The following is a 17,063-nucleotide window of genomic DNA, read 5'->3' as shown; positions in this document are numbered from 1 at the left end:
GGATGGATGGATAAGTGGTTTGTGCAATGGATAGGTGAGATCAGAGAATGGATGGATGGACAGGCAGATGGGTGGCTGGATGCACAGATAGAGTTGGTTGGGTCTGTGGGAGGATGTATAGGTGAGTGGGTGGTCAGTTTGTTGAATGGATAGATGGATGGATCAATAGTCAGATGGATTGTTGGATGGTTCTGACAGGGAGTGAGACATAAAATTTTGCATATTGCAGGGCAGAGAAAAGGTGGATGGCCAAAGCAGAAGGAGGTGGGGTGAGTGAGTGCATGGATGGACGGATATCCCTAAGAATGCAGATGAAAGTCAACTGGTCCGGATCTGCAGAGGGCCACAGGGAGAAGGGACAGATCCAGAGGCCTCACATCAAAGCTGCAGTGGCTGAGAGACAGATGAGAGGAGCAAAGTCCTCTCCACCCTCCCTCTGTCCCCGTCATATTTACACAGATGAGTCCAAACACCCCTCGGCATCCTTCTGGCAATATGGCTTAATCAGCATGGCAAAACACCAGGCCAGATGCAGACACACACACACACACACACACACACACACATACAGACACTAAACAGACTTGGATCAGACATACATATAACCCTAACATAAACTTACACACAGACAAGTTCAAGCCTATGCAACTCACTACCATGAGAAATCCCTGACATGTTGCGCAATATACTCCACTGAAGTTAACAATTCGAATCTGCACAGCCATACAATCAAACAGGCTAACTCACTAAGATCCACACCATCCCTCTGGAGGATGTATACAGAAAGGGTACAAGAGTTCAGCAGGGAGATGTGGATGCCAGTGTAACAGCTCCCACACACTGCACACATTCATTGTGAATCCTAAATACTGCCTTAGTCTAGTCCAGTCTCACAGAGCCCTTTACACTGACTGACTGTGGAAACGCTGCCAACTGTCATCCCTGTGTGTGTGTGTGTGTGTGTGTGTGTGTGTGTGTGTGTGTGTGTGTGTGTGTGTGGTTAAATGAAAGTGTGTGCTCAGGTACTGGAAGTGACAGACCCCACCAACACCTACCCAGACAGTCAGACAAGCACACAGAGAAACAACTCTGACCAACCCAGTGAAGTTCACAGCTCTTACCTGTGTGTGTGGAGTCCATGTGTGAGAGCTTCATATCTGCCGTAGCAGTTCCAGAGCTTCGCATTTAGACTCAGGGCTCATATGAAGACAGAGAGAGAGAGAGAGAGAGAGAGGGAGAGGGGGAGGGAGAGAGAGGAGGAGAGGAAGAGAGAGACAGAGAGAGAGAGGTGTAGAGAGAGAGGGAGAGAGAGAGGGAGAGAGAAAGAGTGAGAGAGAGAGTGTACTGGAACACTGCAGCCCCCAGCCCCGGCCACTCCAACTCTACAGTCTGAGGATGAAAAGAGAAGTCTTCATTACCAGCTGGAGACCACGCCTCCACCCCCTCTCTCCTTCCCTCCCTCCCGCTCTTCCTCCCTCCCTCTCTCCCTCTCTTCCTTCACTCTCCCAGCCAGTAGCACACTCCAGGGCCAGCCCCAGCCAAAAGAGGGCCAACCATCTGCCAAAAAAAACCTCCAAGTACAGTTCACTGCCAGCACACTGCAGAGTGAGAGAGAAAGAGAGAGAGAAGGAAGAGAGAGGAAGGAGCTATGACAGATAAAGGGACAAACACATAGGGGAAGGAAAAGTAGAGCAAAGGAAGGTCAGAAACACTTTTAATCATTGTTGCTAAGCTCTTTAATTAAATCGTGCTTTAGAGAACACCAGATCAAACAGCCTGTTTAATTTACTTGGTGACATGGATCAGATGGTTTTCTCTCTCTCTCTCTCTCTCTCTCTCTCTCTCTGTGCGTGTGTGTGTGTGTGCATGTGTCACTATGCCCTCTGCGTGCATTTACAGTAGAAATATAATTGGTTACCTTACTCATCACCCACATCTGCCTTACTCTGCTACCACACACTATCATCATTCTGTCCTTGCTCACTTTCTCTGCTCTCACCCCTGCCAAAGTGAGTGCTGTCCCCTTTGGAGAAGAAAATTGCTCTTTAAGGAGAACTGCATACTGCCTGTAATTATGAGTGGGGTTTTGCATGGAGAAAGGCTTGAAGCCCTACCCCCAACGCCACCACATATATACACTCTCTCTCTCTCTCTCTCTCTCTCTCTCTCTCACACACACACACACACACACACACACACACACACACACACACTACCCAGCCAGGGCTGGGCCAGGCCAAGCCAAACCAGGGCACACACACTGTCACGAAGAGACAGTTGAGACTTTAATCTTTTTTTTTTTTAAAAGGCCATATTTATTCAGGCCGACTGAAGCATGGGAGAAATGATGTGTGCCCTGAAAAGATACAATTATGGAACAAGCACCGCAATGGAAAATGGATGCATTATGACAACAACAACAAAAAAGTCTGCTTAGTAGCAAACAGTTTCATTATTTTATTTTCCTTATTGCACATAAAAATTGCACATGCACCTTTGTTGAAATGCTCTGAAGTTCATTACCTGCCTGTTTTAAAGCTGCAGTCATTTCTTTGTGATTTAGCTTCATACACATTGCTTTCATGGTATGTAAATGAGGGCTAAAATTAAAGCACTGCTTCACCCAAGCACTGATCTCTTTTTGTTCTCCCCAAACTCTCCCTCACACACCATGTGTGTTTGCATAACCCTGAACAATTAACTACTGTACAGAGAAGACATTTTACTGTCGTACAGCCAGAGAAAATGACTGAGAGTATGTAATGCAAGGCAGTTAATGCTTCACTAGAAAGACTTTTAAAGGAGCCGCATGGAATTGTAAGTAAATGATTTTCTTTTATTTTCTTTTGTTTATATTTTGTTATTGGAACTCTATATGTAGTGTTTGTACCAGAAAATACTAATAATACTTTTTCAAATTAGGATTAATGATAAAAACACACCGGCTGGGAAATGTACTATGTTTGCTAATAATCTGAATATGTTCACTGAGTAATGTATTAATTGGGAAATTAGAGAATGCGTCCATACGATTGTTAGGAAAAAAACATGAATTGAACTACTCTGGCAAGGCAGAAATTGATAGGAAAGTGAAAAAAGTGCAAGGACGACGATGAGACAGGGATGAGAGAAGAAGTATGCATGGCTTGCAAATGAGCAAATATACAAAGAGCATTATGGTTCAGTGGAGGCCCCTGCACCAGCTCATTAACACCTCCTCACAGACACAAAGTCTTAATGGCATAATGGTGTCAAATTAACACAGCACCACAAAAAGAGCATTTACAGTTCCAGACTGTCATCATCATCAGCCTCCATTCCACACGTGCTGAAAGGAAAGACACACGCCTGGACTTAGGAAAGAAAGAAAGAAAGAAAGGAGAAAAGAATCCTTTAATCGCTGCCCTCTTTATTGTTTAAGGATGATAATCTCTTCAAGCCAGAGAAAAACACACCATCTTAAATGCGGTCTCATGATTTGAATCCCACAGTCATCCACAAGCTCCAGGGGTGTAATTTCATTTTGCTGTGATAACATAGCCGATAAATACATCCAAAACAGTGAGTGGAGAAAGAGCTTGAAGAAAACAGTGTGATTATATGAGACTGTCACTGAAAGCTCATGGACAAAGGCAGGGAAAGTATTTTACAGTGCTGAGATTCCAGGGCGATACCTATTTCAACCACTAGGGGATCTAATGAGCTGTCTGAACATTTCAGAACCTTAAAAAAGAAAATTAAAAAAAGAGTGTCCCAAAGTCTCCATACATAGGGGACTATGTACGCCAGCACCACGCTGGTTGTGCCTTCATCAGTGGATGTTCGTGGACATCCACTTCTCGGTTGGTCCACAACACTTCCAATCTTTTTGAATTTGTTAATAAGTTTGGCAACAGCGTCTTGTGTGATGTGCTTGCCATGTTTCCTGCTGGAGTCCATCGCAACCTTGCGACAGCTTCCCGATCCAGCAATGAGAATGATTTCAATACATTCTTCTTTTGTCAAAGGAATTGGCTATCTGAAAAAAAAAAAAAAAATATATATATATATATATATATATATATATATATATATATATATATATAAACTAAGTATGAAAAATACTTTAAAAAGATGTGTTAATTTCCCCTATGTATAGAGAGTTTTGGGACACCCTGTATTTGGCCAATGTGCTGAAGCATCAGAAAGGATTCAGAAAGACTTCAAAGGAAATTCTGACACTGGTCACAATAATAAACAAAATGCTTTAGCATATGTTTTAGTTTCTATTTTATCTGCCTTACCAATAAACATTCACATTAAAGGTCTATTATGAATGGAAAGTGAGCTTTCTCTATTTCTCTAAAAATACACTTGCATGACACTCTATCTAACCGCATCTAACTGTACATATAGATTTCAGGCATTTTCTTGATTTCAGATCAAAAGAGCCTCTGATTGGACAGACAGCATTATATATCAGATTTTTAGTAACAGGACCCACCACAGAAGTCCCCAGGGTTTCTAGAAATACACAGTAAAGATCAGATAGAAAAATATCATGTACATGTATGTTGATTACTTTAAAAAAAACACATTTGAGTGATTGGCTGCTCAAATTTAAGTTGAAAGACTAAGTGGTGTGAGAAGCATTATATAAGACTAACTAAATCCGCAATACACCTCATACTGCAGTAATACAAAAATGCTGAGAATAATATAATACATACATACATGAAAATAGCTAGTTAAACCTGAACTTTTTTTTTTAATACATATTTTGTTAGTGTCTGATCTTACCCTTTAATGGTCAAATGGCAAACAATACCATCTAAAGCAATGTAAATCTAAAGCAGATTTCCAGCATTGATTCTTTAGTAATGACATTAATGACACAAAAAAAAAAAAAAATTAATTTGTTTGAATCTGAAAGTTGCTACAGCCATCTGTGTCCAAGAGTGTGAAAAAGCATGGTCTGCTTCTTTCCATGTTAATCAGAATTCCACCACACAATTGTGAACCTTTGCTGTGGACCAAATAATGAATACATTATTTGGATTGAACAGATAATGTGTTCTAAATGAATACAGATACAAATAAGAGGTGCACTACTGTTTTTCTTTCTTTCTTTCTTTTTTTTTTTAGAAAGTTTGCCAGAAAGCTTCATGCTGAGACTAGACATGTGCATCAGGACTGGGATACTGCAGGATGAAACAAACAAACAAACAAAAATTCACACAAGGCTTTTACTTTCATGTGGAGCTTGAAAGGCGTGAGTATGAAGCTCTTGGGCAGGGTTGCCAGGTTTTGGCAAAATTCCCACCCCAACTACAACACAAAAAACACACAAAGACCTGAAATTAGCCCAAAAGGTTAGCACTGGACAAAGGAAACAAGTTAACAGTGGTGTATATCGGGCACATCAGATCCAAAAAATAATCATTTAACTAATAAAATACACTATATGGCCAAAAGTATGTGGACACCTCACCATCACATGCATATGTGGTTCTTCCCCAAACTGTTGCCACAAGTTGAAAGCACACAACTGTAAATGATGTCTTTGTATGCTGTAGCATTAAGATTTCCCTAAGAGGCCCAAACATGTTCCAGCATGACAATACCCTTGTGCAGTAAATGAGCTCCATGAAGACATAGCTTGCCAAGGTTGGAGTGGAAGATCTTGAGCGTCCTGCACAGAGCCCTGACCTCAGCTCCACTGAACACATCTGGGATGAACTGGAACATTGACTACGCCCCAGGCCTCCTCACCCAACATCAGTGCCTGACCTTACTAATGCTTTTGTGGCTGAATGAACACAAATCCCCACAGCCACACTCCAAAATCTTGTAGAAAGCCTTTCCACAAGAGTGGAGGTTGTTGTAACAGCAAAGGGGGAACTAATTCTGGAATGGGATGTTCAACAAGCACATATGAATGTGATGGTCAGGTGTGATGTCTACAAAACTTTTGGCCAAATAGTGTTTATTAACTTGTCCACTGGACGTTTTGTTGAGGAGATGAACAAAGTTATGTTCTGCAAATTGCTATTTGCTGTTTTAATTTGTGAATGAAAATGACAGAATGAAAGTGGCAGAGTCCTCAATAAAGTGAAAAAAAAAAGAAGAACTTTTCAGGGATTGACCATGCCCAATTCCAGTTTAAATCTAAATATGAATTGTTGTTGTTCTTTCTGTTAGGGGTCGCCACAGATCACTTTCCCTTGTCTGCATACTGATTTGGCACAGATTTTACGCCGGATGCCGTTCCTGAAGCAACCCTCCCCATTTATCTGGGCTTGAGACCACCACTGGGAGTGCACTAGACTGTGCACTAGCCTGTGCACTCCCAGTGGCTGTACCCTTAATGTATACAGAATATACACTCTGCTCTCAGATATGTGGCATTGCCCAAGGAGCAATTTGAAAAAGATTAGATGGTTGTCTTCAGGTAGAATTTATATACAAGTAAACTGAGAAAATGTTAAAGACAAATAAGTGAAGACTTATTTACACAGCGACTGGCCCAAGGTTTTACATGATCTAGCTGAAAGAAGCGTTGTAGCCACAGGATAGTGTCACCTACCAAACATGTCATCCATGCCATAAAAAGTGATGTGGGAGATTATCTGTCATAATGGGCTTCATTGCACAGATTATTCAGTGGCCATTCAGCCAGGAGCCACCTGTGCCAGTAGGAGAATACCACGTGTTCTCTATAGCATTTACTGCGGCCTGCTGGCTAGGTTTAGCTGGCTGTCACCAGGGAAACGACTGCATGTGTGTGTGCACTGAGAGGGTCAGGTTGTTCCGGGCCATGTTGATGCTGGCAGTGAGTATGTATATGTGTGTAGAGTCATAAAATAAATCCACACCAAATTAAAGATGTTGGCACAGTGGGGCAAATATATGACACGCTGACAGCATGGGGTGACAAATAAAACCTGTAGGGCACAAATTCCCCAAGTTTTATCTGACATTCAGGTCAGGTCTTAGGTTGGAGATGTGTGTGTGTGTGCGCGAATGAACATGTTTGCATTTGTGGAAATGACTGTGTACGTAGTTAAGAGTGCATTTTATAGCACAAGGTTTGGACAGAGTCTGGGAACCTGTAAACTTATGGGAGAAGAGGAAAGAACTGGAACGAGAGGAAAATAGAGAGAAAGAGACATAAACCAGACCAACCACATCCCTATTAGTGTTACTGTTTTGGGTATGTTTCAGAATTTAACTTAGAGCTGTGTTTGTACCAATACCTCAATACCTTCCCCAATACAGCAAAGCTACCTGAATTGATCATTGATAAAACAGACATGACAAAGACAGACAGGCAGACAGACAGACAACATACAGAAGAAAAAATACCCATGAGAACTCAGAAACATGAGTTTATTACCCCTTATAGAACTTTTAAAACAAATGCAAACTGTTTCAATCATCTTTGAAAAAAATTTAATTCATAAAAATGATTTTTGATTGCTCTCAGACATCTGAAACTGCCTTTGGCCATATATAAGATTGTGCACAATTGAAATCCTTTTGGGGGAAATCAAAGTACTTTCAACACAAAAGAGACTGATGGTTGTTGACCTGCACAAATCAGTTCATGGATTTAAAAAAATACAAAGGCAGTTAAAATAGCATTAATCAGGGCCATAATAAAAAAGTTTTTTAAAAAAGCCCTCCACACAGTGAGGCAGATGTGGGAGGCAAAGACAAACCCAAAGATCATAGTTTGCAAGGTTTACAGCATATACGCTAATCTAAGTCTATAAAAGAGCTTGAAGTGTATAGTGTAAGGTCCAAGATACTTCTGTGAGCGTCTGCAACCTTGTCAGACATTACAAGAAGAGGCTCAGTGCTGCTATTTTCTCTAGGACAGGCATCATAAAATATGACTTGTGGAGGTGCTGATAATCTTAAAACCAGTGTTTTACAGAAATAATTGCTCTAATTAAGAAAACATTTTATGGTTGACAAATATTGTTTATTAAAGTTAAATTACACATTATATTGTCTGTATAAATACATTTTTCAGGCCGTATCAGGCTTTGCCTTTTCTTCATGAATCCCAGCTTTTATGTCTACTGCTAACTGGAATAGCCCATCGCACCATGGTGTGCCATTTGAGTGCACTGAGGGGCTGAGTGGCTGCTATTCGTCACTGTACCCAGGACAAACACTAGCCGGGAGGCCTGCTGTAGACATAGCATCAGGGCGATGTTTATTCTCTCCGCAGTGATGGTCCTCGGTGAGGACATTCCCAGGTTCACAGCGGCACAGAGAAGACAAAACAGCACATCCACAGAGAATCCCCATTAACGAATACTGCCAATAATTTAAAGAGACTGACTGTAGCACAACTCCAGCACACACCAGTGCCCACGCCTAACTGGCTGAAATGATACCTTTCCTACTAGGGAAGACTGAACACGTCGTGATTCACACTGTACAGCAATTACTTACTTGTCCTTGTTTACACGGTGTGTACCTTTAATGTTAGACTTCAGCACTATCATTTTATATAAACATTAGATTAGACTATACAAACAAGTGAGAGAAAGACAGAGACAGAGAGATAAAGAGAGAGAGAGAGAGAGAGAGAGAGAGAGAGAGAGAGAGATCCAGAGAGGGGAAAAAAACAGGAGAAGCAATGCAAACATTATCCTTCTCAAAGAGCCTATTCATGGGCATCCTCACATTAGAGCAACCTGCATTCTTCTGTTATTTACTGCAACCCAAGGGTACACCAAGAGACAGCAAGCAAAAAAGAGACGGTGGGTGGGTTGTGTAAGGGAGATTTAAAGCCACTCAACTGTGTCAGTACTCTGATTAGACTTAAAGTGCACAGTTTCAGAGCTTCAAGAGAACTGGACTCATTTCTGTTTAATCTCATTTAACTTTTGTAGTGCCAATGTTGGCTCAGCTCACTAAAATAGGAACAGTGGTAAAATTGTGAGATATTGCTAGAGCTGCTTGCCAAGGCTCTCATTTCTCAGAGTGGAAAAAGGCTTTAAATGTATAGAATCTCAAGAGACATGCTAGTTTGAATTGCAGCTGTTACAGCTGTCAGTCTCAAAGCACCTGGATCTAATGCAACTTCAATGCAGATTTGAATGAACTCTGATGTTTAATAGACAGTCTGATGAACGTCTGAATGTTTCCATCCACATTTTAATACACATGATTAATGTTAAATGTCAAACCTTAATTTGAAAGTAAGATACATTTGAAATGGCTTTTCATAGAGTAAGGGAAGAAAAGTGAATACTGCCCCATGATCTGAAAGACCTGATCTCCTCCCTGAGATCCTCCAGGCCAAAGGAAGGCACAATGTAATCTAAACCTGGAGTCAGCTGTAACATCTTCTTACTGGAGAGCTTAGAGGAGTAGGAGGAGGCCATTGAGCAGGTTGCAGAGTATTTTTAACTTTTTGCAGCTGCTACACTGCGGCATGTGGTACTTTCCTGATGCGTGTGGCCTTACCATACAGAGAAAAAAAGATGGAGTGAAAAAGAAGATGAAAGAGTGGAGCAGAGATTACACCAGTAATCTGGCTTTTGACTAGATGTAATAATTACAGATATAGGAGTAGATATAACGTCATGTACAAACAAGCCTAATGCACATATCTACTTGTACAGTCTTTCTAATAAAAATATAAGAAATGGGAGGGATGATCTACAATGCTAGTGGCTATGTACATGCAGTGGTTGTGAAAGGGGTTTCAGTTGGGGGGAGGGAGAGGTTCTGATGATGTTCTGCGTGCTATTTTCACTATTTGCTCTAAAGTCTCGAGCTCTGAGATGGAACTGTCATACTTGATGACAGAGAAATGCATCTTCCCAGGATGGGAGTGTGGGGCAAAAAGACACTGATGAGCTTTTTTTTGGCTATGGAGGTTGTGTTGAGGGTTCCCTGCAACATGCACGCCAAGGGGCTTGGTGCTCTTATGTGTTTGGCAGTGGGACTGTTTATGTGCAGTGGAGCATGATTATCGCGGTCTTCCTAAAGTCATCAATCATCTCTTGATTTGCCCACATCAATATACAGTACAGACTGCAGTCTACAAGTTGCTCCACCTCCTCTATACTGACATGGCATAGTTACTGATGAAAAACATCATTGTTGTGTTACATGAGAAGTGAAGAAGTAAGTCAGCAGTGGTTTTCAGACTGAGCAAACTGAAGTTAAGAAGTTAAAACCTAATGTTAATGTTATAGGACATACCCAAACAAAGCTAGTGTGAAAATGTTAGAAACTATCTCAACTGCAGGAATGTGATTGATAGCTAGATATCAATGATTAGAATTCAGCAATAATTTGATCAGTGCACCAGTAGATCAATGCACCAAGTAGTTGAGAAATGCTACAGTTTATTTGGCAGTTGCATTTGAGCATTTGGCAGTTGCATTTGAGCAACCATTACTGACTATGGTTGTAATGGTCTGTGTTGGTAGGTGTAGAGATGGTGAGAGACTATCATAATCTGCATGTTTTGCATTGCTACACTGGAGAGACAGATATACTGAGTGGATATCATGACAGCATGTATTCTCACAGTTTGGTTTGGTGCAATTTAAGTAGAATGATTGTGAAAAAATCTCACAGTATACACCAAGTACATACTTGCCAAGATGAACACAACATACAAACCATATGCTAGACTAAGTGAACTCAGACACATTGTCTTTCTTTAACTTCATATGGTATGTGCACAGGCTCATGAACACACACACCCACACACTGTCTTCAGTGGATCTGTGTGTGGGTATGCGGTAACAATGGTCCATGGCTTAGTGAAGGCAACTCTGTCTGAGACTTCCACATAAACCTTTAATATAAGGTCTTTTAAAATGCAGTAGGCCATCAGAAGTCAGTGCACCCTGTAATTGACCTTAAAATACTTTCTGAAGAGGTCGGAGGCAATGTCATTGGCCAAAGGCCCAAGTGGTGGCTACACTGCTGGAGCCCATAGGAGCCTGGGAAGACTTCACGGTGTATATTTAGTGTCCCTTCCTTTGATTGGGGACAAGAGACACACAGATAATGCCAGTCTGCATGTAAAACCACGTGCATCCGCCCTGAGGTGCCCTCATCTGTGGTACGCTCTCCTCTCCCATGGCTACGGCCAGACAGAACAGGTCAGAGCTGTATCTCAGACAGAAAGCAAGCAGGAAGTTCTGCTTCTGAATCAGACCTACTACAGTCCTGTATTGTAGCTTATCTCATTTTAATGAAACCATTGTCTTTACTTAAGTAGATACTCTGGGAGTTCTAAAAAAATGTTTCACTCACAAAATAACAGCTGATACTGTGTGCTGTTATTCACAATTAAATGTATTCTCTGCCTTTACTCAAGATCATTTGTCTTCATGTGTATTTTTCCATTTCTGCAAAGTCATTTATCTTCACAGGCACAAGAAGAGAGGATCTCAGTCCACTTTCTCTGCTACATGTACAAACAGGACACCCTTCCACTTCATATCTACAAGAGATACAGAAAGTTCAATTTCAAACCAACCTTAAGAGTCATGATTCATGCCCCAAATTCCTCATCTGCCTCTCAGTAACACCTCTGTAATTTATGCTTGTTTTTCATGAGAGGTAATGGGTAGAAATATATCATGGATGCTGTCTGTCTTGTAAAGTGCTCAGATGCCTGTTATGGAAAGATATAAAAAAACTCACTTTTAACTTCCGGTGTAGCTGTAGTCTTTTTATGCATATCACCAGGTCTAAATTGCTCTATGTAGTGTGGTTAGTTTGTGTTATCATTTGAAATTGCCTATTAATTACTTAAGACTAACATGACTGCACTCTTACAATGCAGTCCCTGCCAAGCATGTGTGCTGCTCCAGTGAAGATTCACTACTAACTGCAGCATTCATATCACTGCTAAATATACTTTGTGGCTGAAGTTAGGAAGACCAGTAAAATTGTTTAAAATACAAAACAACTCCGGACTCCGAGCAGAATTCTGTCGACAATTTATGAGGTTTGTGCAAGCATTGCTTTCTTTTGGATTGGCTTTTAGCCCCATAATATCCTATAATTCAGTACAGACAAACTGATTCACATAATCGTTGCAATCAATGCATGGCCTGTTTATTGCAAGGTCTTTGATTCAAGGACAGATTCATAGGGAACAGTTCAGAGAAGGAGAATGCTGGACTAAGGAGATAAACCTTTGTAGAACACTGTAGAATCTGACAAATGTCATTGGTGCTGTGGATATGGGCCATGTTAAATGACGACAACCAAATAATTTGTCAGCTTATTTTTTTTATCTTTTAGAAAGAGACGGAATCACAGCAAAATTTTAGAGCTCTCCGATGCAAGGTTCTGTGCTGCTGTTGCCAAAGTGACAGATATGAGGGACCAGCAGATCCTTGCCCATCTGGGACAAGTGTGGCTGTCAGCCCAAGCACTGAGGACACCAAGTTCAATTGTGTAACTTAGTTCAGATGAGGTAAAGCAATATTCTGCATTAATACAAGCCATATTCCTCCAAAAATTATCCTGCTTTCTTTCGATTTTCTCTCTCCCTTATGTGAGTCGAACCCCCACCCCCACCCCCCAACACCACCTTATATGTCCAAAGACTTTTTTGGCACAAGATGAAAGAAAGAAAGAGGGAGAGAAACTGTAAGACAAAGAGAAAAAATGAGATAGAGGAGAAATAAACACTTGACAGAACACCCCATATGCTCTCATTACATTACCAAGATCAAGAAATCTGAGAGTGTGATGTCTCGGTCATGAACTTTGGTGTTACGCATTGCTCTTAAACCCTATTCAGTTATTACTCTTTATATGACAAAATAGATTGCATGACTAGGATAGCATGGCACAGTGTTCTATGTGCTTTACATTGCAAAAAAATATTAGTACATGGATCTGAGAACATGATCCAGCCTAATTTTTAGGCTTCCTAATCAAGAAACCTCCATGGATCTACTATACAGTCATATAACCATAGTGAAGAAGAGTGAAGAGAATCGAATGCTTTGCTTCAGGTTTATTGTTAGAGCAGAATTAGCATACTGTTATTTTTATGTGCATCTGTCTTCAGTTAATGTCATTAAAACTGTTCTCATAGTGTTAGGTATAGTTGTTAATGGCATAAAGGTTTATGAATTATTATTAGCTTTGTGCTTTTGAATTATGCTAATGGTCTTTGTGTTTTCTGTCTGAGCTCTCCACATCCCCTAAGCTAATCACTCCAACCATCATTTCCAATCGCTTCCTCTTCAGTGGAAGAAGTGTGCCGCCTCTCTGGCTCTCCAACAGCAGGCCACATTAACGGTTGCGGGCAGCACTGCTGATCACAGTGTGTTTTTCAATCTTTTCCAGCACTGCAGTGTTTCGGAATCTCTAATAGAGAGCTAACTGGCCTGTGTCGCCCTCTTCCCGCTCAGTCAGCACAGTTTCGGGCCAGAACTCGGGCTGTCCCGCTCTCTGGCCGTGATAAATGAACAATAATAAGACACAATTTTCGCTGGTTCTCCATCAGCTCCATTTTTTCATGTGCTTTTTCTGGAACCTTCCCCTTTATTCACTGACCACATAGCAGCGCAGTGATGTCACATTTGGGCCATGCTATTGGCTGAAAGCTCTCATCCACCACTCAAGTGGGGCAAAATGCACCCCAGTGTACTTTTCTTTTAAGAGGGAACATGAAATTAGTGGTGAATCATCTCTGCCGACCATGTTATTATATCATTTTTTTTACCATTTCACCAAGATGATTTCGATTTATCAAATTTTCCAGGAAATCAAACCCAAGCCTAGAATAAGTGGCTCCACATCTTAAGGATAGCTATCTAACCAACTAACCTTAATTGATGGCCATTTCTGCCTCTCTTGTAGGGAAGCTATAAGTTTCCAAATATTTGTCCCAAACTAGACAAATAAATGTTTCCATATTTTGGTTTACTTGTCAGACCTATCAAGTATTTAAACCATAAATCCAGAAATTACTATAATCAATGCATCACTTAAAAGAAACAAAATAGTTATTCCACCAGTAGTTTGATTTATATTTGTGTATAGAGTACAGATAGAAAGCCTAGATTCAGTTATTCAGTTCACTTTTGCCATGACAGTTCACACATCTCATGCTTTGAAAGCCTGCACACAGGGAAAACCCGAGATATTCTAGAAATGCATTTTTATGACCATAATATTTATTAGGTACTACCTGACACCAAAATATTGACACTAACATACATTATCCATGATGTTGATTAACATAAACTATCAATAGTGGGGGATTCTTATGTATCTCTAAGAGGATTTACACTAGACAATAAAGAAATCTGTAGAAAACTGTAGACAAAAGATAATAGACAATAATAGACAATGTAAACCTCGTATTTCATCTTGTTGCTCATAGATATAAATCACCTGAAGTAGATGGATCTTGTAATGGATTTGTAATGCTTATAATGTGCGTATGACAATATTATACATGTACTGCACTAGCAGTTTTGAACTTCAAGCAAATATAGTCCCTGTCTTTAGTGTTTCCTTCAAAGCCACAACCCCAGAACACTTGCACCCACACTGCCTGCACTTGAATGCCTAAAGGGGAGCTTTCTGATTTAACAGCAACATGAGTGACAGGAAACTAGAGCCATCTTCTTGTACTGATTAGCTGCATGTTGGTGATCCACATCTCCTGAGTCTGGGGTGCCACGGAGACTAGAGTTTTACCTCCAAGCAGTTATTTTATTGACAGCTGCCAGAATTTGAGAACTCTTCCAAATAATTCAAAAGGTATTCTCATTAAAAATATCACTGAGTCAGCTTTAAACTAACTGATTTGATCTACTAAAGAACAGGCACATAAACCAAGAGGCTGCACATTTCAGCGAACTGGAGATTTGATCTTCTGCCTGAGACGCCACATGCAGTCCGTGCAGGAACCCAGATGGGCTCGGAGGAGTCTGCTGTCACGTTATCGTTACGGCCGCACATTTCTTTACGCACATGCCAGCAGGGAAAGTGTCAGAGTCCACATGAATGGCAGACAATGTGAGCTGTCTGTGATGAGCCAGGAGGGAAGAAAAGAAACAAGCAGTGTTAATTCTGCACTGTCAAAACAAAAGGGTTAGCAAGAGGATCGCCATAACAACCACTCTGGGTCATGTGTAGACTACAGGAAATCCCAAATCATCTGCACATTCTCCTCCACCGGCTCTCTGCCGACCTCTCTGACCCTGACCTGTGAAAGGCAGCAAGAGGTGACAGCTTGAAGAGCTGTTAGCCAGGCGTAGAGTGTGGTAGTGAATCAGAGGATGATGATGGGGGAAGGTTTGTATTGAAAAGGTTTTTTTTTTTTTTTAGAGAAATTTGGAAGCGGTTTGTAAACAGTATATTCATGACACATTTAACCCAAGCCACAATTTGTCCCTTAAACACAGATTTTAGTAATTTGTTCTTCATGCAGTTAAATGTCCTACTGATGTCCCATTATCTCTATATGAATGGAAGTTGAGCCCCACGTTTGGGTGGCAGTATCCAGCTCAGTTCTAGCCTGGCGGAATGTGACCCTGCATTGCTGAGCGCATCTGAGATTTATTGAGGTGCTGCAGGCCTTGCATGTGGCAAGCAGATGGTGGCATCATGCTCTTCTTCTCTTTCTTCTTCTTTTTTTGTTTTCTCTTTCTCTCATTGTTCTTTTGCATATCAGTGCTGATTTTGCAAAACCACCACACTCCTTTTGCCCCAACAAAAACACACGTCACTCATCCTCAGCACAAACCAACACACATGTTTCGATCCCAATCCAACTCATCACTCAAACCTTTCGTTGCTAACCTCCAACTCCCATCAGCACTCTCAGCTGTGAACCCTTTAAACGGTCAGTGTCTTGTCCTGCCCGTTCACTGCACACTCCAAACACACAAGCACATGCACACACTGAATAACCTTCCAGTCAACCATTCAACACTTTGCTGAAGCCATCAACAAACCTCAAAGATCCTCTGCATGTTGGTTCAGAACTAGTCCCCTGCCCCAACATTAATTCTGATCACGTTTGACATCAGCTAAATGAGACGAATTTCAACAGTGTTTCTGCAAAGCTATGCAGATTAGAGGTCACCACCTTGCTTTTCAATTTGCTTCTTCATCTATTCATCTGGATCTAAGCTCCTGAGTGCCACAGTCAAACACACACATACATGCAAACACACACACACACACACACACACACACACACAGGCATGGAACTCATGGACTCATTTTTTGCTGCTCACATTTAATCAGACATGCTGAGAGAGGAGAGGCAGAAGCACAGTCACACACAGTCATATGAGCACACTCTTACACAAAAGCACACATCCCTACATGTGCATACATGTGTCTACACACATTGTTCAAATTATGGGGCAGCCAAGGGTAGCTCTGGTCCCCCAGAAGAAACTTGACCAACACTGACAGTAATAAAAGGTGAAATGTAGGTTGTAACAGTGATAATTAATACATTCTACTTGATATATCCTTGATATAAAAAATGTAAATGAAATTTAACCTCCAACAACCCATCTATCTCAACTCTCTTGTGGCGTTTCTCTAATAAGGCATAGGAGGCACTGTTCTTTATGTTGAATGTAAGTTAAAGATTAGATCTCATGGGTTTTCTTAGCTGCCTTGCATTTTGCAAAAACTATATTTCAATCTGGCTATAACAAAATGTCAGCATGGAAACAATCACATGCCAGTCTCACCACTGGATGAAAACAAACCACTTCAAAATAAGTAATACCAATCTACGCATATTTTCAAGAGAGGCCAAACAATGTCAGGTTGCACTCATGTTTAGCATCAGACATTTTAGAGTGCATGCATGTGCAAGGGCTACCACTGCATTCAGCGACCCACCACCCCTCCCTCTGAGTCAGAGTGTAACTCAAGCAGACCAAATACAGTAAATACAGGTACTCCCGCAAAGAGAAGAACAAATGCTATCTGTCTAAGCCAGCTCTTTTATTTTTCCACAATGATTAAGTTTCCTCATGTTCTCTTCAACATACCCCTTTTGAAGGTCTGAACAGCTGGACTGAGCTAGAGCACAA

At 41.0% G+C, this 17,063-nt stretch overlaps 1 protein-coding gene across 1 annotated transcript in view; it reads right to left on the bottom strand.

The window, feature by feature from the left end:
* LOC128317026 (uncharacterized) overlaps positions 1 to 17,063 on the bottom strand; it is a 64,045-nt gene that overhangs the window by 37,941 nt on the left and 9,041 nt on the right. Inside the window, exon 2 of the mRNA XM_053236576.1 lies at positions 1,122 to 1,389. The gene's annotated coding sequence lies outside the window, so the exon portion shown is untranslated. The remainder of the gene's footprint in view (positions 1 to 1,121; positions 1,390 to 17,063) is intronic.

This window comes from Pangasianodon hypophthalmus, chromosome 9 (assembly GCF_027358585.1).
Source record: "Pangasianodon hypophthalmus isolate fPanHyp1 chromosome 9, fPanHyp1.pri, whole genome shotgun sequence".
NCBI classification, from domain to species: domain Eukaryota; kingdom Metazoa; phylum Chordata; class Actinopteri; order Siluriformes; family Pangasiidae; genus Pangasianodon; species Pangasianodon hypophthalmus.
Note: the sequence above shows the minus strand (reverse complement) of the source record. Positions and strands in the feature narration are given on the sequence as shown.